At 41.1% G+C, this 24848-nt stretch overlaps 1 protein-coding gene across 6 annotated transcripts in view; it reads right to left on the reverse strand.

Annotated features, from left to right (window-relative positions):
* The window catches only part of Usp9x (ubiquitin specific peptidase 9 X-linked), a 136033-nt gene that overhangs the window by 94027 nt on the left and 17158 nt on the right, over nt 1–24848 (reverse strand). For 3 of the 6 annotated variants that reach the window (XM_085838271.1, XM_085838269.1, XM_085838270.1), the window contains exon 1: nt 13812–13922. The exons of 2 other annotated variants lie outside the window; for them this stretch is intronic. The gene's annotated coding sequence lies outside the window, so the exon portion shown is untranslated. Of the gene's footprint in view, nt 1–13811; nt 13923–14396; nt 14648–24848 lie in introns of those variants that run through there. One more of the 6 variants, XM_085838267.1, reaches the window with a different exon arrangement.

Consider the following 24848-nt stretch of genomic DNA (forward strand, 5'->3'; position numbering starts at 1 on the left):
CTTGAAAAACTATTCCAAACTCCACTTCTCCCTCTACCCTTCCACTGAATAACCCCAATTCTCACTAAAAACAAAAAGGGCTCCTTAGGAGATGGCTCATCAGTTAAGAGCCTGGCTGCTCTTCCAGAGGTCCTGAGTTCAATTCCCAGCAACCAACATGGTGGCTTACAACCATCTTTAGGGAGATCTGGTGCCCTCGTCAGGCAGGCAGATGTATATGCAGCAGAGCACTCATACATTAAATAAATAAAATTTTAAAAAAAGGAAATAAACCCTACAAAAATAAGAAGCAATAAAATTACAGCTACCTTAAACAGATAGATTATTCATCTATTTTTACAGATTCAATTATTTTTAAAGTAGCAAGATAACAGCTAAACAAAACATGGAGAGCCTATAGTTAAGTCTTTCTGGTGCCAGGTCCTGGACCTCTTACATGTAGAGGACAAAGATGATAAATATATTTAGATAATTCACCCTGTAATGTAAAGGTACACATTGCATGAGTAGTCCTATAACCCAGATTCTGCTCTGTGACCTTTCAACATGTCTCAGCAGTCAGCAGCTCCTAGTGGGAGGGAATTGGAGCTAGGAGAAGTTAAAAGGTGTTTTGCCCTAGAATCCATACAGAGACAAAGACAGAACCCTGTGGGATCCCATTCTTTTATTTCATTGCCAAAATCTTTATTACTTAAAAAGAACTATTATAATACTATCTCAATTCCCTGCTACATTTCTACTTCAGTATATCTACCATGCTATGCTTAGAATCTGTGTTTGTGTATGCAGATTAGGAAAACCTTGGATATAGTTCATTAGATATTACCCGCCTTATTTTCTGAGACAGGGTCTCTTCATCTGCCTGGAACTGTCCCAAAGAGGAAGGGCTGGCGTGGTCAGTGAGCTCTAAGGATCCATCGATCTCTATTTCCTCATTGCTGAGATTAACAGGCTCATGCTGTACCTGACTATGAGTTCTGGGGATTTAACTCAGGTCTTCATGCTTTAATGATTGTCCTATCTCCCCAACCCCTCAGAATTATCTTTAAAAAGAAACCCCAGAAACCACTGTCTTTCACTTACAAACCCTTCACTTATTATGCAATCCAAACTTAAATGCCCTAACATAGTATCTTGTAACCTAGCCTTCAACTAAGTCTCATCTCCCATAACTCCCCCTGACTCACTCTCTCCAGTGTTCCTTCTATGCTATACTAGTTTTTCCTCTAAAACCACGCTTTCATTCTGCCATTGTATTGTTTCAAGTAGTGGGTCTCAATTTTGCATTTGGTACACACTTTTCCAATTCCTGAAGCCATTATAAGTCATCACAATAGGGAGAAAGATCCTACTGAAATTCTATAGGTAGAAATCAGAGATGATTAGTAAGTATACAGCATGCCTCCAGGAAGTATCTGGTCAAATAGTATTTGATCAGTAACATCAAGGTTAAGAAACACCACCTGATGGTTCCTACTCCAATCCAGGCAGCATCAAAATGACATCTTTCAAGATTTGCAAGCCTCATTTAAAAAATCCAAACGAGCAATCTCTCCTACCACTATATTTTTCACACTTTTTGTGGTTGTTTTTTGGTGCTGAGAATTGAGCTCAAGAGCCTCACGCTTAGTAAATACCAAGCACACTATCACTTAGCTACACCCCCAGCTCCTTGCACCAGATACAGCTCTTAAGTAACTGTCTACCCCAGCATCCTAGGGTCTTTAAGGAAGATGTTAATAGCGATCCTTACATCAGTATGAACTAACCAGCACCCCCAGAGCTCCTTGGAACTATACCACCAATCAAAGAAAACACATGGAGGAACTTGTGGCTCTAGCAGAGGATGGCCTAGTCAGCCATCAATGGGAGGAGAGGCCCTTGGTCCTGTGAAGGCTCTATGCCCCCGTATAGGGGAATGCCAGGACCAGAAATGGGAGTGGAGGGGTTGGGAGAAGGGGGAGAGGGGAGGGGATAGGGGATTTTCTGAGGGGAAACTAGGAAAGGGGATAACATTTGAAATGTAAATAAAGAAAATATCTAATGAAAAAAAATTAACAATCCTTCTATCTCCCTACACCTATAATGATGTTAAATGAATGAATTTAAGTCAATCATCACAGCAAGGCAGTAATCGGTTTAAGTTTGATTATTATTATTTATTTTTTTTTTTTTTACAATTTCACCAAGATCAAATACATTCTCACCACTTAGCAGTTACAACTATAATCTAAGTCTTTGGGATTGTTGAGGGTATGGTAGGTGGAAAGGAAGACATTCCTTATTAACCTGTTACAATACCTAATACACAGAGGAAGGGGTGGAGAGACAGGGATTATGAAGGGCTGGAGTACTTGCTATACCAAGTACTGACCAATTAGGTCGTAGAATGAGAAAGAACCTTGCAAAAGCAGACTGTCAAAATGACTTTGTTTCTTATGGAACTGGCACAGTAAGCATTTTGAGAAGTATATGGGGAGAGCAGGAAGAAAGGGCATTAAAACAACCCCCAGCTTGCATTTATATGACTAATTAACTTCAATGCATAATAGGAAGGGGAAGCTCTCACAAAAAATAAAATCATGGGAAGATTCTTTAGTCTTCATTCAGCTATACACTACAACCACTTTCCCCAGTCAGACCTGGTGGTTCCTGACTGTAATCCTAGCACAGTTGATTGAGGGCAAAGCAAGAAGATCAAAGATCACAGGGAGCTGTAGCCCAGAAGAGATTACACGTAAGTTACTGGCTTTAAGGGGGAAAAAAACCGAGACAGGCATGGTGTACACAGGCCTGTATTCTCTACCAGCACTTGGGAAGCCGAGGCAGGAATATCAGGAGTTTGAGACCAGAAACATGAAAGCCTGTCTCAAAAAGTCAACAACAAAAAGAAAACAAATTAAAAAAAAAAAAATACTGCACTCGAGAGGCAGAGGCAGGCGGATTTCTGAGTTCGAGGCCAGCCTGGTCTACAAAGTGAGCTCCAGGACAGCCAGAGCTATAAAGAGAAACCCTGTCTCGAAAAACCAAAAAAAAAAAAAAAAAATACTACTCCATCCTCAAGTGTACTCATGAAAGTCTGTCTCAAAAAGTCAACAACAAAAAGAAAACAAATTAAAAAAAAATACTACTCCATCCTCAAGTGTACTTCCTTGTCCTTGTTCAAAGAATTCAAATCTCTCAAAGCTAAATAACAGTGTTTCTCCATTCTCAGAATGGAGGAATTTATGAAATTCCTGATTACCTTTAACTGTCAAATAGAAGCTATGGGCTAGGAATATAGCTCAGTTGGTGTAGTACCTGTCTGGTATTAGTACAGCCCTGGTTTAATACTCAGCACTGCATAAGCCGTGCATGGCAATACACTCCTATAATCCTGGCATCAGGAGGGTTTAAGGTCACATTCACCTACACAGTGAGTTACAGCATAGCCTGGTATACATAAAACTATGTCTCAGAAAAACAAACTACTACTACAAAAAAGTAGAAACTGTCTTTAAAAAAAAAAAGAGTATGGGAAATAAAAGTTAAAAAGTGAATAGGACATTTTTTAAAGTGGGAAATAAAGTTGTAAAGTCATATTAAAATCAACTTTATGTTAAGTTTTGAACAAAAAAAGTTATCTACAGAAGAGGAGTAAAGAGCTAAAACTAATGACTGGCAAGAATTATGATGGATGTCTGTATTTCTAGCTACCTAAAAGACTACATTTCATAATCAGAAAAAAAGTATAACACCCCTGAAAGTTTTCCATCAAATATTAAATTACAGCTTGTCTTGAAAGAGAACTTTGGTATTTTAAAATTTTACCTCAAATGAAGTTTCACTGTATTTGATAATACAGTTTTCCAATTTAGCTTACATCACTGGCCTCCTTTCAAAATTGTATTGGCTCAAAGATTCTAATGCAGTAAATATGGAAACTAATTTTAAATTCATTTTAATATAGGGTGGGACAACTCTGTTTTTTTAACCTTGTATTCTTTTTGTTTTGTTTTGTTTTTTTTCAAGACAGGGTTTCTCTGTATAGCCCTGGCTGTCCTGGAACTCACTTTGTAAGGCTGGCCTCGAACTCAGAAATCCTCCTGCCTCTGCCTCTGCCTCCTGAGTGCTTATTAAGTGATTATTAAGCTTGTATTCTTACTACCTTGTATAATTCCTAATACACAGTATAATCCAGTAATAACTGGCATTTACTATATAATTTAACTTTAAGCACAAAGCAGAATATTCAAGATAGAACTACACTGTAATAGATCAATGAAGTAGGATATGGTAGAATTAATGGAATAATTTTCTTGGGGTAATTTCCTATCTGGGAACTTTTTAGAAGCACACTCTAAGCCTCCACTGCGGACTAACTGAAATAAACTCTGGGAATGAGCAGAGAAATTTTTGGACAAGCCCTCCAGGTCTGGGAACCACTTCTCTAAACCAGGTCAGGCAAAACCAGGGTGACAAACTATATCCAACCTCTTGGTTTGTTTTTTTTTTTTTGATCAACCTACAAGATTAAGAATGACTTAACACAGAAATATTTTCAATCAACCAACAAAATACTATGCTATACTCCCAAACCAAGTTTTGCTTTATCTCATTAGACCTATATTATACTTAATGTGTCTAGTTACATTTTTATTTCAACATATCCAATTCAATGTCCTCAATTTTGCCTCTTGGCCCACAAAGTCCAAGCTATTATTATCTGGCCTCTTACACAAAAGGTCTGCCTAATCTTTCCTTTGACCTGAGTTATTATAAAGAAGAGCAACCCAATCGTTTTGCACTATTGTGCTCAGAAACAAACCACTCTGTTAAGGTTAGAATACAGGTCTAAACATCTACTGTCATGTTCTCTGGTGTCAAAGTAATAAACAGACTCAAGAAGCTCATATGATTGAGAGTAAAGACAAGAAAAAGAGACCTGTAACCAACCACCAATATTTGTTGACTTTCAAAAGCCACCAGTTAGCAAAACACAAGGCACTAAGACAGGAATGGGAAGTGCTCCCCTTCTCTACCTTTTTTCCCCGTCTTTCCCTTCCATGTTCAGAATGTACAGGTTGAGATTTAACATCCAAGACTAACAGCTCAAAATCATCTGAAGGAAAATAATTCCTTTGATAACATTTGATTAACACGGTATATCATGTTAAAAGTTCACATAAATGATAACATCTGTATGGAGGTTCAGTCCAATTCATTCCAACAGATATGGTAGAAGTGGTCCAATCTGGCCATGCCATAAGTAGGGTTTGGTAGAGGGAGCAGGGCTTCAAACAGACCTAGCTTGAAGGCTTTCTCTGTGCCTATTCTTTCTTGAGCATTTTACTGGCCCAGTGATCCTGGCTGTAAGTCACTTCACTTCATTGCCTCAGTTTCTTGGGTGGTATAAGTAATGAACAAAATAATGGCAACAATTATCATTTATCCCACAATCTCAAGTCAGTAATACTTCGATGTAAATTAAAAATTAAGGCACTTTCAAATGCAGCTTGGTCTTCATGCAGGTCCCCCAACAACTGAAGCAGAGGCTGTCCCTGAATCTGTTGCCTGCCTGTGGATCCTGTCCCCCTAACTGCACCAACTTGCCTGGCCTCAGAGGGAGAGAATGCACCTGCAGTAATCTGGTGTACAGGTACAGGGACACCCAGGAAGGGCTCCCCATTCTCAGAGAAGGGGAGAGGAGATGGGGGGGAAGATCTGTGTGAGGGGGTACTGGGAGGAGAAGCTGATATTGGGATGTAAAGTGAATAAATAAAGGAACTTTCAAGCCAACAAAAATACTGACCTCTAGAAGATAAGCTAAATTATAAAATATAGAACATGAAAGTCAACAATTTGGAAAAAGGATGAGAAAAGCAGAGGCAAGAACAGGTAATAAGGAGGTATAATGATCAAAGTACACAATAACATTTAGAAATAATGAAATTCATTTTGTACAAGAAGATACACTGCCGGGCGTGGTGGCACACGCCTTTAATCCCAGCACTCGGGAGGCAGAGGCAGGCGGATTTCTGAGTTCGAGGCCAGCCTGGTCTACAAAGTGAGTTCCAGGACAGCCAGGGCTACATAGAGAAACACTGTCTCCAAGAAAAAACAGAAACAAAAAAATACTTTGTAAAAAAAAAAAAGAAGAAGAAGAAGAAGAAGATACACTAATTTTTAAAAACAAAAGCAAATAGTTTTGTTTTAGCCTTTCTTTTTTTTTTTCCTTTCTTTTTTTTGAGACAAAGTCTTGCTATGTAGCTATGTAGACTAGTAGCAAGCCTCAAACTCAAGAGAACACTGGTCTCTGCCTCCCAGGTGCTGGAATTAAAGGCTTGCAAGCCCAGCTGAAGTTTTCCTTTTGTTTTGTTCAAGGGTTAGCTAACCCTGCCAATAAACATGCAACTTTTTAAAAACTCTTTCAGAATATCAGCCCTGTGACATTTTGCCAATCAGAGAGATCAATAATGTTGTAAGTGTACTGCAAATACTAAAAAGTAAAGGGCAAAATCCCTGACCTTAATATCCATTAACTGATGAATGATGGCAAAGGTATTTGTTTAAAAAGCAATTGGTATTAGGTCATTATGGAAATAACTTCATGAAGAAGGTAATCTATATTATACATGCTATCTGGTTATGTTTCTTCATATCACTGGGCCATTTCCTTCTGTTCAGAAGGACTAGGTTTAGCAGTACAGTGGTGATGCACACCTTTAAGCCCAGTATTGGGAAAGCAGAGGCAGGCAGATCTCGGAGTCTGAGGCCAGCCTGGACTACAAAGCAAGCTATGACAGCCAGGGTTGTTACACAGAGAAACTCTTTTGTCTTGAAAAACAAAAAATAAACAAAAGACTAGATTCATTGCAGAACTCATCGTAAAGGAACTATAAAGGCTCAGCAGTTAAAGAGTACTTGCTCTTGGCCAGGCAGTGGTGGCACACGCTTTAATCCCAGCACTTGGGAAGCAGAAGCAGGCAGATTTCTGAGTTCGAGGCTAGCCTGGTCTGCAAAGTGAGTTCCAGGACAGCCAGGGCTACACAGAGAAACCCTGTCTCGAAAAACCAAAAGAGTACTTGCTCTTGCAGAGGACCTAGGTTTGGTTTCTAGCAAGCCACCTTGTGGCTTACAACTATAACTCCAGTTCCAAGAGATCCAATGTTTTCTTTTGGCCTCAAAGGCACAGAATCCATGTGTGCATTTAACACACACATAAGATAGATGGATGAGGTGGGATGACCCATGTCTGAGTTCCAGGCCAGCCTGGAACTCAGCAAGCTCCAGGCTAACCAAGTGATTGATTGATTGATTCATTCATTCATTTTCTCTCTCTCTCCCCTGCTCACATAAGTCAGGACTCCTCTAACTAATGAAGGGAAGTATCAAAATAGATTAATGTGAAGTTCCTTTTTTGCCAACATGCATGTACATGCATGATGCTGAGAGATCAGAAGACAGCATTGGATTCTCTGAAACTAGAGTTATGGAAGGTTGTGAATCACCATGTAGGTGATAGGAACTGAATCCAAGTCCCCTAGAAAAGCAATAAATACTCTAAACCATGGAGCTAGCCCCAGCAAAAGTATTTTTTAAATATCTTGTTGAGGGCTGGTAAAATGGCTCAGTGGACAAAGAAAGGTGTATCTTGAGTTTCATTCCAGGGATCCAGATGGTGAAAGGCGAGACCTCCTTTCAAGTTGTCCTCTTGATTTCTACAAGAACTCCCTCCCTCATAAATAAATGTAACCGAATACAGAGAATTGACTATGTCCACCAAATGGGTATTAAGTATACATGTGCCAGACATTTTCTGAGGGCTAAGGATCTATCAATGAGTGACTTAGAACTGAGTTTGTGTAGACAGAATCCACCAACCCAAAAGACCCTAAAAGCACACACAGCACACACAATTTTGAGATAGAATCTCCCTGCATTGTCCATCACCTCCATTCACAAGCAATGTTCCTGCCTCAGGCTTCTAAGAGCTGACAGGTATGAGCAGATCTGTGGGAAGACAACAACCAAAGCAACTAAACAAAATGAATAATACAAAGGCACACAAGGTAGGAAAGTAAAGACTCAATTCCTAAAGGCCATATGTGAAGAATGCTCAAATAATTCATATCCAGCTGGGCATAACAGACTGGTATCCTAGCACTGGGAGGCAGAGGCAAGTGGATCTCTTGAGTTTAAGGCCAGCCTGGTCCATCTATCAAGTTCCAGACCAACTAAGGTTACACACATGGTGAGACCCTTTCTCAAAAAACCCAAAACCTCATTTACACTATCCTTGATACATCCTTCACTAGAGAAAATAAATTCAGACTATGTTATTTTAAAGAAACTGAAAATGGGACAATCCCATTGGTTTAATGGTCTACTGCTTCTATCTACCTAAATCAGTTTCTATGACACACATAAAAATGATAGCAATTAGAGCCTAGGTGGGACTTTAGAGATAACTAATCTGGCGCCTCTCCTTTTACACAATAGTATTTGCTAGAACAATGCCTAGGACACAGCAAATACCAAATAATTATCTGTGATAGATAAAAACAGCCAATGCATTAAAACATATTAAAAACATTAACTCTGGAGCCAGAAACCTTAATTGAGAAGGTTCCCAAAACTCATGAATGTGTGAAATAATATATTTGAATCATGCCTGTGCATTCACTGTCTCATACACCTAATCAATCTAAGTGCTGAACTTCTCCCTATATTTGAGTTCAAGTCAGAAATTTTTGATTGACAAAATTAGGTTCAAGTGTATTGCTAACAAAACACAAAATGCACAGGACTGCAAATCCTCCCTTTTCCCTAAAATGAACTGCAAAATAACTCTCTTGTCCTGGGCTGCCAAGACAGAACTCTAATCATTAAGCTTATACTCCAAGTACATTTTACTTTGTCCTCCTTTTTTTTCTTTAAATGCCCAGTTTCTGCTTCAAACTTGACTTGTAATCTATAGAATAAGACCAAGACAAACATTCTTTGAAAATGTTCCACAAATGATTCTGACACACAGTTGAGACAGAGAAACAACTGTTAGGGCAATCACCCAGAATAAAATTGGAAACTTCTCAGTGTGGCATGGCAGGTCTATATTCTCATGTACTTAGGAGGCTGAGGCCAATCTGTGCTTCATAGGGAACCTGTCTGAAAACACCAACCAAAAGTCATTTGCTGAATATACATGTAAGGTATATATGTACCTATGATGGGTAGAGGACGCAGCATAGGTGTTCTTGAAATATAAATTTTAATCATCTCTCAGCCTTTTGGCAAAGATCAAGTATAATTTTAGGTAAACATCTCATTTTTACAGTAGAATACTTTCCAATTATCTTTTCCCTAAAAATATACTAGTCATTTTAGCACCAATAACATGTCAGAAATTTTCATAGTCTCTCTTTTTTTTTCCCTACATAAGAAAATTCAGAGCCAGATGATGTACCAGCAAATACCTGCAATCCCAACACTTGGAAGGCAGAGGCAGAAGATCAGTTTAAAGTCACTTCTGGCTATATAGCCAGTGTGTATCCAGCCTAGGTTTGTGAGCTCCTGTCCCAAAACACAGAAACATAAATAATACAAAAGAACTTTAAAAAACCAATAAAATTCCATTTTCTAAAACTCACTAAAGATATTTGAGGATTCTTATATCACATTAAGAATGATCATCAGCCGGGCGTGGTGGCGCACGCCTTTAATCCCAGCACTCGGGAGGCAGAGGCAGGCGGATTTCTGAGTTCGAGGCCAGCCTGGTCTACAAAGTGAGTTCCAGGACAGCCAGGGCTATACAGAAAAACCCTGTCTCGAAAAACCAAAAAAAAAAAAAAAAAAGAATGATCATCGATGGGCTGGAGAGATGACTCAGAGGGTAAGAGCACTAACTGCTCTTCCAGAGGTCCTGAGTTCAAATCCCAGCAACCACATGGTGGCTCACAACCATTCACAACCATCTGTGATAGAATCTGATGCCCTCTTCTGGTGTGTCTGAAGAGAGTGATACTGTACTCATATACATAAAGTAAATAAATATTTTTAAAAAAGAATGATCATAGAGATAAGAGATGTAACTTGGTGGTAGCACTTAACTGCCCTAGGAAACAAGGCACATAAACCCAACATCTGTTGTGGCTATTTTCATTCCATGATTATCAACCAACACTACAAAAATGCTAAAAGAAACCCTTAGTCTTAATTTTTTTACTGAAAGTAAAATTTTAAATTAAATGAAATTCTGAGTTCTCAAACTAGAATTACAATTTCACTGAATGTTGAGATAACATGAATTCCTAAGAAACCTATTTCAGGAATGTAAAAATTGCCTAGTATTATTTTAGTCATAAAGTCACTAACTAATAACCTATTACTCTGAACATATTAGTAGAGGTATGGAAGACACCTATTTGTTCTATTTTCCATGGCCAATCAAGCTAATTTTCAAATATCAATTTTGATAATTTTAAAAATAAAATTAATCTAAAGCTACTCTGTTACAGTGAACAAACTAAAGGTTCTAAATTTCTTTTAAAATAGTAGTCAGTATCACTTCTCTAATATGGCACTTAAGTTAAAGTACCACTAGCTAAGTATGACAGATGGCAGGCCCTCCACTGGTATAATAACAATAATACCTATATAATGTAATAAATGAGACTGTTTAAATGATTAGCAGTGTAACTAATACTAAATAAGTGCTAATTATGCTGAAAATGGAAAGCAGTTAGAAAAAGCTCCATTTTCGTATTTATCTATAAAAGTTCTATAATAATATGCAACAGCCCCACAGTTTTAACTGATACAGTATCAGAATCATTCACAGTACTCTTAAAATATAGCTTCTATTCAGTCCCATATCAGATAAACAAAACCACTAGCAAGTGAGTCTAACATCCAGAGTATGAATGAAGCAAATCCTTCCCAAACACTTGTAAAAGCACAAGACAGCAACAAATAACATGGTTCTCAAAGATGCAGATCCTAAAACAATGAAAGGGAAACTAGACTTGTTTCTCAATTTCAAGATTCAGAAAACTTACCAGCAAGAAAAGAAACATAATATGCAAAATAATAAAAGTATTGTGTTTTTAAAATAAAATTCAAGTAGTTCAACAACCACAAAATATTTCACTTCATAGGGGACCAAAGACTAATCCATATATATACATGTGTGTGTTATTTTTTAAATTATTTACTTATTTATTTTATGTATATGACTACAATGTCAGTGTCTTCTGACATACCAGAAGAGGGCATCAGATCCTATTACAGATGTTTGTGAGCCAACATGTGGTTGCTAGGACTTGAACTCTGGAAGAGCAGTCTGTGCTCTTAACCACTGATCCATTGATTCTCCAGCCCATGTGGGTTAATTTTAAATTAGTGTGTGTGTGTGTGTGTGCGCGCGCGCATGTCAGAGGGGTGTCATATCCCCTGGAACTGGAGTTACAGTCTGTGGGCTGCCTGATGTGGATGCTAGAACTCCAACTTGGATTCTCTGCAGGAACTCTAATCGTAACTACTGAGCCAGTTTTTCAGCCCCAGACATCACTATATAGTTCAAGTAATTTTCTCTCACCTGCTTTAAATAATAATAAAATTCTAGAAATATAAAAACTTTAAAAATCGATCCATTAAATAGAAAAAATAAACGAATATTATGTTTTCATGTGTTTAACTCATCAATAACTAAATGACTGGCATATGACAAACATCTGTAAGTAGCTTTAATTAAAATTATGTCAAAAAATAAATTGAAGAGACACCACTAAATTGCTCTTCTAGAGATTATCAGGAAATCTATTTCAAGATGCTAAAAGACAAAAGAACCAAAGTAAATCCTATTGGATGGAGCATTCCACTGATAGGAAATGAAGGGATCCCCATGAAATGCTCCATAATTTAAGGAGGAAATCTCTTCAAAGTTACTCTCAGAAAAAGAAAAAAAAAAAACCTAAGATTCTTGTCGGTGCTGTTCTGGTCCTTAATCCTTCCAGATAGTCCCTTCGATTCTACCAAGGTCAGCAAACAAAAGGAAGCAACAGCAGAACATTAAGATGACAGCGTATTTCTGTAGGGGGGTGGGAGGGTTAAGAAAAAGCATGAAGACATTCATATAGCTTAAAAGACTTTTTAGTAAGAGAAAACAAAAAATACTTTTTCTTCTTATTTTCACCCTTGAAACATTAAATTCCAAATACTTCTGGCTTTCATTCTACCCAAACACTAGAACAATAAAGTATAAAGGGTTAAAGTCACAAGTATGACAAAGCAAGTAAGTTTAAACATTGCAAAAATAAATGTTGCTATGTCTGTATATTTAATACCTAAATCTTCTAAGAATTGAAAGACATTTTGCTGAAGCCAAAATGGCAGCCTGATGATTCAGTAGACTAGAAGGATCTAAAGAAGAGTTTGTAGTCTGTATTTTTAATTAAGCTCAAGTGTCAAACCTAGTCATGGTTAACCAATCCTTATAATAAATGAAGCTAATGAGCTCTTTTATTACTGGCTACAGAGTTCCCAGGTAAGTACACCCAAAATAATTCTTCATAAGTCAAATATACAAAGAGATGCAAGGCTGGTGGGTTTTAAGGTTAAAAAAAATTATTTCAAATGCCTCTCCTACTAACAGAAACATAAAAATATTACCAAAACCCCACAATTCCTTCATTTACAATCAACGACCCTCTGTGGCAATTACACACACCTGTAAACTGTGGCTGTGAAAATTCAATTAACGGTGTTAACTACAGAACTTTCAAAATAATAATTTAAGCACGTCGTATCTAAAAATCTTATCATTCCAGTCTCTGAAGAAATCCAAACAGAAACTAAACCCCCAGCTTCGCACCTGTTTAACCTAAATATTTCACAATGAATGAAAAACAAGCCATTTATCAAGCCTGCAGCCTCACATCAACCAGCATCTCAAGGTTTTATCAGTTACAAACTTGCACATACTAGTATTTCCTTTTTTCGTCTTCGTTTTTTCCTCCTTCTTCAGGAACAGCTAAAAATACAAAGGTGGTCAGTCTACTGTCGCTTGGAAGCGATTTCAGCATCAAAACATCCTTCCGGGCCTTTGGCCCACCGAGAGCAGCCAGAGCGGGGCGAGGGAGGTGTAGGGGGAGCGATAACCAGCTCGGCCTTCTCAGGGCACCGGGCCGCCGAACGACTGCGGGTTATCGCGGGAGGGCGGCGAGGAGGCCAACTCGTCCGCGGGCCTGATAGCCAGGCGTCGCCGGGGCCTAGCGCTCCCGCTCCAAATCACTCCACCTCAGTAATGGCGTTCGGTGTCAAGTGGAACAGGCCGAGGGCGTCCGCCGCCCGGTTAAGGGGCGCGCGAACCAACCGTCCCCGCCCCCGCCCCCGCCCGCGCCCCCGACGTGCCCGCGCCCCCGCGCGCTCCCGATCGACCTCCCGCGCGGGTGGAGGGGCGGCACGGCGCGCCGGAGTCTCCATCCTCCTCCTTCTCCTCCTCCTCCTCCTCTCCACTCCCGTCAGGCCGGGAAGGGGGAGGAAGGGGGAGGGCCGGAGCCGTCAGCCATTTTCCCTGCCAGTCCAAAACACACACGCACACACAGCGCCACGCTCACTCACGGACACGGACACACGCTCGCGGGTCGCCGGCCGCGCGCACCACGGAGGCTCGCGCGCGTCCGCGACGGCCCGGGCTCGGGGCGACCCCCACCCCCACCCCGGCAGCCAGGCCCCCAAGGGAGGACCGCTTAGGCACACACACCCCCTCGCGCCGTCCTCCCCAGCCCTCCAGCCAGACGGAGGCCCCGGGCGCCGCCGGGCTCGGTACTCACCAAACACAACCCGGGAGTCTCCTACGAAGCGGGCCACGCGGAGGCGGGAGACGAGATGCAAAAGCTCGATCCCGGGACCGGGCCTAACCTGGGAGCATCCCAAGCCGGGGGCTGGCGAGGGACAAAAATATGAGAGGCTGCGGATGGCGGGCGGGCTCGCGACGCGTACGGACCAGAGGTCTGGCCCTCACCCTGGCCGCCCTAGGGCAGCGGTGACAACGGCCGCCGCCTCCCTCTCGGCCGGCCGCAGCCCTCTTCCCCCTTCTCCCCTCAGGCTCGGGCGCTGAGCTCAGACAAGCTCCGGGCAGTGCGTTTCTCCTGCGTCACCTCCTCCTGCTCCTCCTCCTGCAGCGGCAGTTTCACCTTCCCCTAGTCGCCGCCTCTGTCCCCCCACTCCAGGCCTGCTCGCTTAGCTACCGCTCCTGTCCTCACTCCCGTCACCCACCCCAAGCCCTGGGGCGGTAAAGGCGGCCGCCTCCCTGGAGGGCGAGGCGGTGGCGGCCGGCTCCCGCGAGGCCTGGGAGCCGGTGCAGGCAGGGAGGGGGTTCGCTGGGACAGGGAGGAGGGCCCCAATGGGCCGTTTACCGAGAGCTTGCGGCTCCGCCACCGGCGGACTCTAGCTTCCGCAGCCTTGGGTACCACGGCCTCGTCAATATGGCGGACCCAACAAATCAAGAAAGAAAAGACAAAAAGAAAAAGAAAACCCGCACGGCCAGTGGCAGTGGCGGTGGCGATGGCGGTGGCGGAGGCGGCAGCGACGGCGGCGACGGCGGCAGCAACAGCAGCGGCAGCGCAGACTCCCACTAGTCTCAGCGCCGCCCAAGGCTCAGCGCTTCTCCGCCCCCATCAGGGCCCTCCCCCTCCAAGCCCCGCCCTCAGCGCCCGGCCCGGCCCCTCCCCTTGCCCAGCCCCCCTCTGGGCCAGCTGCCCCCTCTCCCTGTCCACCTCAGCCTGTTGAGGGAATGAAAGGAAGAGCGCTGTGGGCCACTAGGGGGCCCAGACAAGGCCCCGGTCGCCTGGAACACTGCGAGCTGGGTGGGGGAGGGGAAGACAATGCTTGGGAAAGATCGTACCACCGCTTCCGGACGGCCACCGCAGGGGGTCATGCGAGGGAGCCAGAGACCCTTACAAACCGTAGGGGACCGAACCGAGAGCTGACGAAGGACTCGGACCACTCCAAAGAGGAGTGTGGGGTGGGGGAAGGGAGAGATCCGGCATGCGGCCTGGGCAAAGGGACTGACTGTCGGGAATGGCAGGGATGTGGACAGGAGAGGGTTAATAAGCACGCAAGCTGCAGCCGCGTCGCCAAGTTTGACTAGGGCTGCTTGTTTTTGTTCCATTGTGAACCATGGCCCCACCATCCAGTGCCCGGATGGTGACGTCACCGGCCTCCCCCTTTTCCGGGATGGTTCAGAGTATTGGCGGGGGGGCGGGGGGGTTGACGGAAAGATGAGATTCCTGGGTCCCGGTGCTAGGCGTTCCACCCGCCTTGCTTGAGGGTCTCGACTGCACAGCTGACCCATGTCACGTGACACGAGGATAGGACAAGCCACAGAGCAGTGGTGCCAGGTCCTGAGGGTTTGGCCACCTGCACCCAGCCGATAGGGGGAAGGTGTGGCTTGAACTCCAGAACGGGGGCGCGGGGGGGGGGGGGGCTGCTTCCCACTCCACTTTGAGGGAGGCGCTTTAAGCAGCTCATTCACACGATCCTGCAGCATCAGTACCTAAAAGCATTTCGTCAGTCTTAAAGGCATAGTGACTGGGACCGAGGACATTTTGGACACCGGAATCCTTACAACAGTAAAGACAAAAAATTATACACCGTCCTAGACACCTTAGCTACTCAGTAATACTAAATGTAGCAAAATGAACTTCTATTGCACCGTCCTAGACACCTTAGCTACTCAGTAATACTAAATGTAGCAAAATGAACTTCTATTGCCATATCATCAACACCATTCAGTGTGAGAACCTGGGAGGGACTTATGAACCCGTCCGCTATGTCAGGGACTATTTTCTGCATATGGAGAATCCGAACTACAAGCTGCGGAGGAAAAACTTAACAGAGCAATTTCAAACGTTGTAGGTTTGAAACGATTCTATAATTTACCTAAAATTCACAAATGAAGAGAAAATGAATATAATTACTGATCGATATTTCATTTTGACTTAAAAATGCCTGTTGGCAGCAAATCTCATTTAAAAATCATTATAAAATACTATAAAGTTAATTATATTTCATATAGAATAGTTGAACTTATGCTATAAACAGTCATTCCTTTAAAAATTTTTTTTCTATTTATTTCATGTATGTGAGTACATTGTACCTGTCTTCAGACACAGCAGAAGAAGACATTGGAACCCATTACCGATGGCTGTGAGCCACCATGTGGTTGCTGGGGATTGAACTCAGGAGCTTTGGAAGAGCAACCAGTGCTCTTAACCGCTGAGCCATCTCTCCATCCCAACACAGTACTTTCTAATAAAGGAATGTTCAATGGAATCCCAAAGAATTTAGGTGACAGCATGTTGCCGGTGTAATTTTTTGAACCATTTCTCTATACAGCACAAGACTGTTTTCACCACAAAACTAAAAGCTTACCCTAAACACATTATTTATAGTCCTTATAATTCTTATCACATGCAATCTTGTTTATATAATTACTTCCGTGCATGCTTTCCCTTGCTTATGGAGCCTCCAGAGAGAGCCTACCAACCATGTAACACTTAATTTGCTAAGTACATGGTATGGTGGGTTTATTTCATCCTCAGAACCCTCTGAAACAGACGGATAGGTATTTCTAGCCTTGACTTTAGGTAGGAAAACAAAACAGGTAGATCATCAGTTTAAGAGCAAAAAGCCTGTTAAGTACATGTAGTTCTTTTAGCCATATCTAAAGTGCATCCTTAACAGAAATGTCCACAGTAGCCAATTCTATTCAGCATTACACTTGAGGTTCTAGTCAGAGAAGGAGAAGAAATGAAAGATACCCAGATAAGAAAGGAACAATTAAAACTTTCCTCACGAATAACATAATCTTATTCAGGGAAAACCTTAGGTAACTCAATATAAAAAAAAATAAAACTAATACATGATTTTTAACAAGACTAAGGCTAGAGATCTGTCTACCTCCATTCATCCTCTCAAAAAAAAAAGCTATCACATTATACCCTATAAATATGATTACTATGTGTCAATTTAAAAATAACAATCTAACTCTTTTTAAACAACCTACAGAATGTTTTTTTAAAGTCTCTGTAAATCATTTATCTAATAAGAAATTAACATCCACAATATTAACTTCAACTCAACAAACAGCAAAACAAAACCCTTCAATAAAGAAGTAAGCAAAAGGGTCTAGATGACTTCTAGGACATCCAGGACTACACAGAAAAACTCTGCCCAAAATACCAGCAAAACCAAAAATAAAACAAAACAAAAAAGCAAAAGGGGCTGGTGAGATGGCTCAGTGGGTAAAGGGGCTTGCTATGAAGCCTGACAACCTGAGTTTGATCCTTGGAACCCACATGGTGGAAGAAGTAAATAGGCTCTTTCAAGTTGTGCTCTGAACTCTTGTAATGCATGTACGTGCACGCATGCACACACACACACACACACAATTTTTAAAATGTAAAAACTAAGCAAAGGGAAATGGGTAGAAGGCAGTTACAGTTGTTATCCCAGCACAGCAGAGGCAAAGGCAGAGGCCAAGGCCAGAGAGGCAGAGAGGAAGAGAGGCAGAGAGAGAGGCAGAGGCAGAGGCAGGACAATGTTCAGTTTGAGTCCAGCCTGGGTTATATAGTCAAACTCTATCTCAAAAAGGTAAAATTAAAATTTAAAAATAAAAATAGGCAAAGTATTTGAACACACACTCATCAAATGTGAATGGCCAATAAATACACGAAAAAATAAATACCTAACATGTCCATTCATTAGAGAAATGCAAATCAAAACCATGTGGGATAACACTACATAGTCATTAGAAATACTATTGCAGAAAAAAGAAGCTATCTAGCAAGGAGATAATGATTGCCAAGATGCAGAGAAATTGAAATTCTACATTGCTGGTGGAGCTGCTACTGAAAGCCATAAGGCAGATCTTCAAAAAAAGAGAAAAAAAAACCCAAACATAACATTACTAATTCTACTTCTAGATAAAGCTCAAAGAACTGAAAGCAGGGACCCAAACAATTGCTTGTATACCAAAGTTCATAGTCACAATAGCCAAATGTGGGAACCACCCAAATGTTGAGTAGATGAATGGATAAACAAAATGTGGGAGATACATATAATGAATATTACTCAGCCTTAAAAAGGAATAAGTCTCTGACAGACACTAGAACATACATGTACCTTGGAAACATACTGAGTAAAATAAGCCAGACACAAAAGCTCCTATGTGATTTCACTGCTGTACCAAGAGTAGACAAAGTAGGATAGAGGCTGCTGGAGCAGGAGGGATAAGGAAGATGGGAGCTTCGGTTTTAGGGACATGGGATTTCCATGGAGATGATAAAAAATGGTACAATACGGTTAATGTACTTAATGCCACAGTACAGCACAGTTAAGGTAATTACAATGGTAAATTTTAGGTATTTCTAAGGGTGAAAGGCTAAGGATGCACCTCTGTAATGCCTAGCACAAGTGAGGCTCTGGAATCAATCCTCAGAGCTCTCCCAACCCCATTCAAAGAGGAAAATATTCCAATCAAATATTGGTAATTTTCTATGGGGATCTACATATTCTACTCTTAGCAGCACGTCTGGTTTTAAGTCTTAGTTGTCCAGCTACTCCCCAGGAGGATGTGTACACTTGGCTCCCAGGCTGGGTATGGCTACCGGACTGCCCTCTGTGACATCCTGCATTCAGTTCATGAGACAGGATAAGAAGTAAGGTCAATGCCACAGGATAACTGAAATGAAAACCCACTATATTCAAGCCTCTTCTTCTCACTCCCTTTATCTTGGTTTCTCTTTTCTAACACTTGTCCTTTCAGATTGAAGACTGATTTTTTTTTAACTTCCTGGTTCTTTACCATCAGGACAGAACTTTATTATATTCCATTTTCTCATAAAATTTCCCATTGCATTCCATCCCCTCTCCAACTCAACCCAAAAAATATTTGCTAAGTATATTCATTGCTTACTAGCATACATCCTGAAATGTAGGCTTTCTTGAGGACAAATTTCAAAGAAGTTCTGTAGGCAAGGGGTTAAATGTTTCTCCCTATAAAAAAATCTCTCATTAGGAATGATCTGTTGGGAGCTGGAGAGATGGCTCAGCGGTTAAGAGCACTGACTGCTCTTCCAGAGGTCCTGAGTTCAATTCCCAGCAACTACATGGTGGCTCACAACCATCTGTAATGGGATATCATGCCCTCTTCTGGTGTGTCTGAAGACAGCAACAGTGTACTAATATAAATTAAAACCAAACCAAAACAAAACAAAAAACCCAAAAATTTAAAAAAAGAGAAATGATCTGCCCATCTTGCTCTGACGGTGCCTCTCTGAAACTAACCTATTTGCAGTCGAGGACTTGGATATAACATCCAGCAAGAACACCAAGAATAACCCTGAGGTTGGAGCAGCTCTGTGTCTCAGGGATACACACACAAAGGAGACATGTCCTATACTTGCCTACTTGAGAGAGTTAAAGTAAATTCTTTGCTCCTGGTATCTGTACCAGCAGTCACCAATGAATATCATAGCCATTACAAGGAAAACATCAATGCTAAGCTAGTTTATGATTATTATCAAATCAAAGAATATTTAAGATTATTAAATATGGGAGGCTGGAGAGATGACTCAGCGGTTAAGAGCACTGACTGTTCTTCCAGAGGTCCTGAGTTCAAATCCCAGCAACCACATGGTGGCTCACAACCATCTGTAAAGGGATCTGATGCCCTCTTCTGGTGTGTCTGAAGGCAGCTACAGTGTGCTCATCATATAATAAATAGATAAATCTTTTTAAAAAAAGATTATTAAATATTTCTTGAGAGTTTACAGTTTATATATGAAATAGGATAGTTGTCTCAAATTTCATAATAAAGCCTTAATATATTTGATATTAAGTTGTGAAACTGAACAGAAATTTCTAAACTATTCACAAGAAAGCCATTTTAATCAATTATGTTTTCCCCTCCTGGATTTTATGCTATTTTCATTTTTTCAAGTATTTACAACTTGTAATTAGTGGCGATTCCTTTTTTTGTTGTTGTGAATATTCTCTTTTCTATTTTGTATTTTAATTTTGAAAAGTTTGCGGAAAGCTTCCTAGATTGTGTCAGATTTCACAAAGCCCAGGTTTTCCCCCATTATCTCATTAGAAACTCTGAATCAAGCCTGGCAGTGGTGGCTCACACCTTTAATCCCAGCACAGAGGCTGAGGCAGGCAAATGTCTGAGTTCCAGAGCAGCCTGGTGTACAGAGTGAGTTCCAGAACAGCTAAGGCTACAGAGGGAAACCCTCTCTCAAGGAAGGAAAGAAAGGTAGTGGGGTTGGTGGGATGACAGGACACCGACTGGGACACCAGCATCCATTTCTCTCTGCTTCCTGAGTGTGGATGTCTCAAGCTAGATAGATATATATGTACAACAGTGAGCCAAAATAAATCCTTCCTTCCTTAAGTTGTTTCTGCTATGGTTTTGTGATAGCTTCTTCCAGTGAATACACAACACAAAATTGTTTGCAGCAACCTTTTAAAAGCCAAAAAAAAAAAAAAACCCACAACGCACACACATGTAACAAGATGGCATAGTTTCCGCCTTGATTTTCTTCCTTCCTTTCTTTTCTTTTCTTTTCTTTTCTTTTCTTTTCTTTTCTTTTCTTTTCTTTTCTTTTCTATTTGCTTTGAGACAGGGTCTCTCTCCATAGCCCTAACTGTCCTGAAATTCACTATGTAGACCAGACTAGTCTCAAACTTACAGAACTCCATCAACCTCTGCTTCTTGAGTGCTGGGATTAAAAGTATGGGCACCATGACCAGCTCACCTTGGTTTTCAAGCTGATCAGTGCTCCAAGCCTGTGCAGGAAACTGCATGACTCTGCAGGATACCCAAAAGGGTCCACATGCAGGAACAAAAACAGAGGACTCACAAGGCAGCAGGCCAGACCACCAAAGATAAGAAGCCACGGAAAAGCACAGGTGACAAACACCTATTTCACTAACACGTTGCTTTTCAAACTGTTGATACTCTAAAACAGATCCCTTCGTTAATTAACACCATACCATTGTTAATACTAAGTGATTTTTTTTTTCCCTTTAAAAATGAGCACTTCCTTGCCAGGCAGTGGTGGCACATGCCTTTAATCCCAGCACTCGGGAGGCAGAGGCAGGCGGATTTCTAAGTTTGAGGCCAGCCTGGTCTACAAAGTGAGTTCCAGGACAGCCAGGGCTACACAGAGAAACCCTGTCTCAAAAAAAAAAAAAAAAAAAAAAAAAGAATGAGCACTTCCAGTTGTGCTCTGTGTGTTAGATTTATCTGTATTTGGCTATCGTGCAGTTAGGACCAGAGATCTAGGCATTCAAGATTTGAAAATTGAGACCTGAAAAGGCTGGCTGAATCCCAGAGTTGACTCACCCCCTAACAGGAAATGTCAGTTACTATTTGTCCAGTCAAGTCTATGGTCTTCATTGCAAGTGTTAGGAGACTCCCTTGCTTTATATTATGGGGATCTTTGGATGTGCTGCTTAAAATGTGAAAAGTTTGTCTACTTTGTGCAAATCACCACAGTGTAAAATTATTAAATCTTTTTGTGTTTTTCTTGTAAGTAAAACATACTTCTGTGTTACTCTAAGAAGTACAGCTTTCTTCAGTGTGAGAGGGAGTATCATATTGTAACTCCAGTTCCTCACAAGGGTATAGCTCAGATACTTGTCTGGAGTGTTCTGAATTTTTCCAGGTCTTCCCTATTGACAATATAAGCCTCCTAAGTTTATTGTACACAGAAAACCAATATGATTCTCTTAATCTTTTTCATATCAAAACATGATATCCTACAGGACCAATGTCTTGGTCTTTTAGCTAGCATTGTCATTCGGAAAACGAGAAAAAGTTTGGGGCTAAAGAAATGGCTCAGCACCAGAATACTTGCTGCTCTTACTGAAGACCCAGATTCACTTCCCAAGCACCCACATGGCAGTTCACCACTATCGGAGCTCTAGTTCCAGAGGACCCAATGCCCTCTTCCAACATAGGTACCAGGCATTCACACAGGACACATACATACATACAGGCAAAAATACATGCATAAAATAAACATAAACTTTTTCATAAAAGAAAAAGGGGGAACATTATTGAAATTCACAGAATAAAAAATTATAAGGGATTTGATTTTTTTATAATCTAGGTTCTTAATAGAATTGTTTGGAATTTTTTTTTAAATCTGTTAAGAGTCTGAACTCTACAACCATTCTCAGTAATTGAAACAGCATCTTTAAAGCCTTTGTAAATAATATAGCAATGCCATGAAGGCTCCGTTTTCTACAGAACTTTCTAGAATTAAGACTGGCAGTGCGAAGAATTCAACTAAAAGAGATGCTTTGCAGATAATTCCATGGCAGGCTACTAAAGTGTGAGTTCTATTTATTTCATAATTTCTAAGACATTACTCATTAACCAAGTTTGTATGTTTGAGAGTGTGGTCTAAGAGTGATTATTCTATTAAAGACCTCCTGCAATTCAGAACTTTTTGCTGATTCATATAGGCCCATTTTTTCCTTTCAATTAACACTAGTAGGATTTGGGCATATGCTTATTTTTGTATTGTAAACATTGCATGTTTTATTGCTAAAACCAGACATTCTTTATTGGTTCTTTTTTTTTTTTTTTTTTTTTTTTTTTTGGTTTTTCGAGACAGGGTTTCTCTGTATAGCCCTGGCTGTCCTGGAACTCACTTTGTAGACCAGGCTGGCCTCGAACTCAGAAATCCGCCTGCCTCTGCCTCCCGAGTGCTGGGATTAAAGGCTCTTTATTGGTTCTTATGTGTCTTTTGTCTCTTACTTTTTTAAAGATTTCATGCCAGGCAGTGGTGGTAGTGGCAGTGGTGGCACACACCTTTAATCCCAGCACTCAGGAGGCAGAGGCAGACGCATCATCCCTGAGCTTGTGGCCAGCCTGCTCTACAGATCGAGTTCCAGGACAGCCAGGGCACAGAGAAACCCAGTCTTAAATTTTCTTTTTGGAAAAATAGGAACAGCTACCTGTCATCTGTCTAGGATAAATGATCTCCTTTCTACTTTTAGGTTCCTTCCAGGACCTCTTGCTTTTTTTTTTTTTTTGAGGGTTGAGTGGGGTACAACAGCAGACATGGCAGCTCTGCCCTTGCTTTTGCCAGCCCATCTGGTTGTTTACAGGAGTTGCTGCTGTTGGAGGCTAGCTGTTCACTCTCAGTTTACTTAAGCACTCAGCTAGCCTTTCCTTGGTCAAGTCCTTCAACAAACATGGAAGTGCTTACAGAAAGTATGACAGCTTTCAAACGTGTGCTACAGATGGCAATGAGACAAGCAGTGTTCTGGAAAAGGCCTTTCCATGCACTTTATAACATCCAGACACCAGAAGTTCAAAGCAAACAGAACTCTCCTATGGATCACACACAAACGATTTAACGGAATATGATGACATTACAAAAATGTCTGGCCAAGAGAGGAGAAACTGCCTTGTATTCTATCACCCAAACCAACGACTAATGTCATTTTAACATATTTCCTTGCAGCTTTATTTGAATGAGCAGTTTTTCTAAAAGTCAATTCTTCAAATAATATAACAAAATTAAAAAACAGTTGAAGTTTTCGTTTGCTTTGTTTTTGAGGTAAGGTCACATGTAACCCAGGCTGATCTCAAATTTGCTATGGAGCTGAGAGTGACCTTGATCATTAGCCCTCTGCCTTCACTTAAATGCTGAGAGTACAGGCCTGCCTTGCCACAGCTGGGTTAAGTTTGAAAAATTGAAAGAAAAAATATTTTTCACAGTGCTGAAACACAACTGCTATAATCTGTTATATATGTATTGTTTTCACTCATCCTCAAAGATGTCATTGTTGGTCTTTTGAGAAATAGGTATCTATGAATATCCATTTTTTCACATGAGCACTGGTTCATTTACACAGTGTTGATCAAATGTCAGCATGTTCTTTATCTTCTCCACTAACTTTTAGAAAATTTTAAAATGTTTTACACATCATTCCACATCTGGTTATTCACAACTAACTAGTTTTAATCAACAGTATCACACTGGGTAAATGCTGGACAACTGGATAACCAGTCCTTTACTGATAAATATTTGGTATGTTATTTAATCTTTTTGCTATGATAAGAAAATGCTGACTTCCAGTTTCTAAGCCTGCACATGAGGACCTCAGGAGTCATCATTGCTGACCTTACAATAACAGAAAAGCAAATAACCTTAAAGTCAACAACTCCTCTTGGAGCAATCAGAAAATTGAGGTCACAAGGTTAAAAGTGCTACCCCCCCACACACCCAAAAAACAGAGGCTTGACAAGTTTAGAAAAATCACAATTTACCAAAGTAGAAGCTTGAAATAAAAGCCTGCTGCTGGTTAGGGCCAGAACTAGGGTAGGTACATGGTCATTGAGAGTGTGTGTGTACAAACCTGGGAGTGAGTTTTACCTGCAAGAGCTTCCAGGTTCTAGGGGTGTACCTTTGAGCAGGTTTCAGGAGGTTACTGACTATTTCTCAACCAGGCAGGAGAAGAATATTTTGAAATATTCTTAAGAGAATTTTGTTCTCAACAAAAGCATGGCTGTAAGGAAAAGTATTTTACCCAAGTCTAACCACCTTAGGTACAGTTCTAATCAAACTGGCGGGCCCCTAACCTTCAACACAGGGGAAAGGAATGCCAGACTTCAGCCCTCTCCAGCCTCCCAATCTAGATGGGTGGGAGGGTAAGGAATATAAACCAAATTCCCAATCCAACAATCCAGCTGCAGAAACTCCCTAAAAGACTGACACTTAATGTATAAGACTGTAGTATCTTTCCCCTCTCTCCAACACTGCAGCCACATCAGTGGTGATCAT

Source organism: Mus caroli, unplaced genomic scaffold, assembly GCF_978045245.1.
Source record: "Mus caroli unplaced genomic scaffold, Mus_caroli_1 scaffold_5, whole genome shotgun sequence".
Classification (NCBI taxonomy): Eukaryota; Metazoa; Chordata; class Mammalia; order Rodentia; family Muridae; genus Mus; species Mus caroli.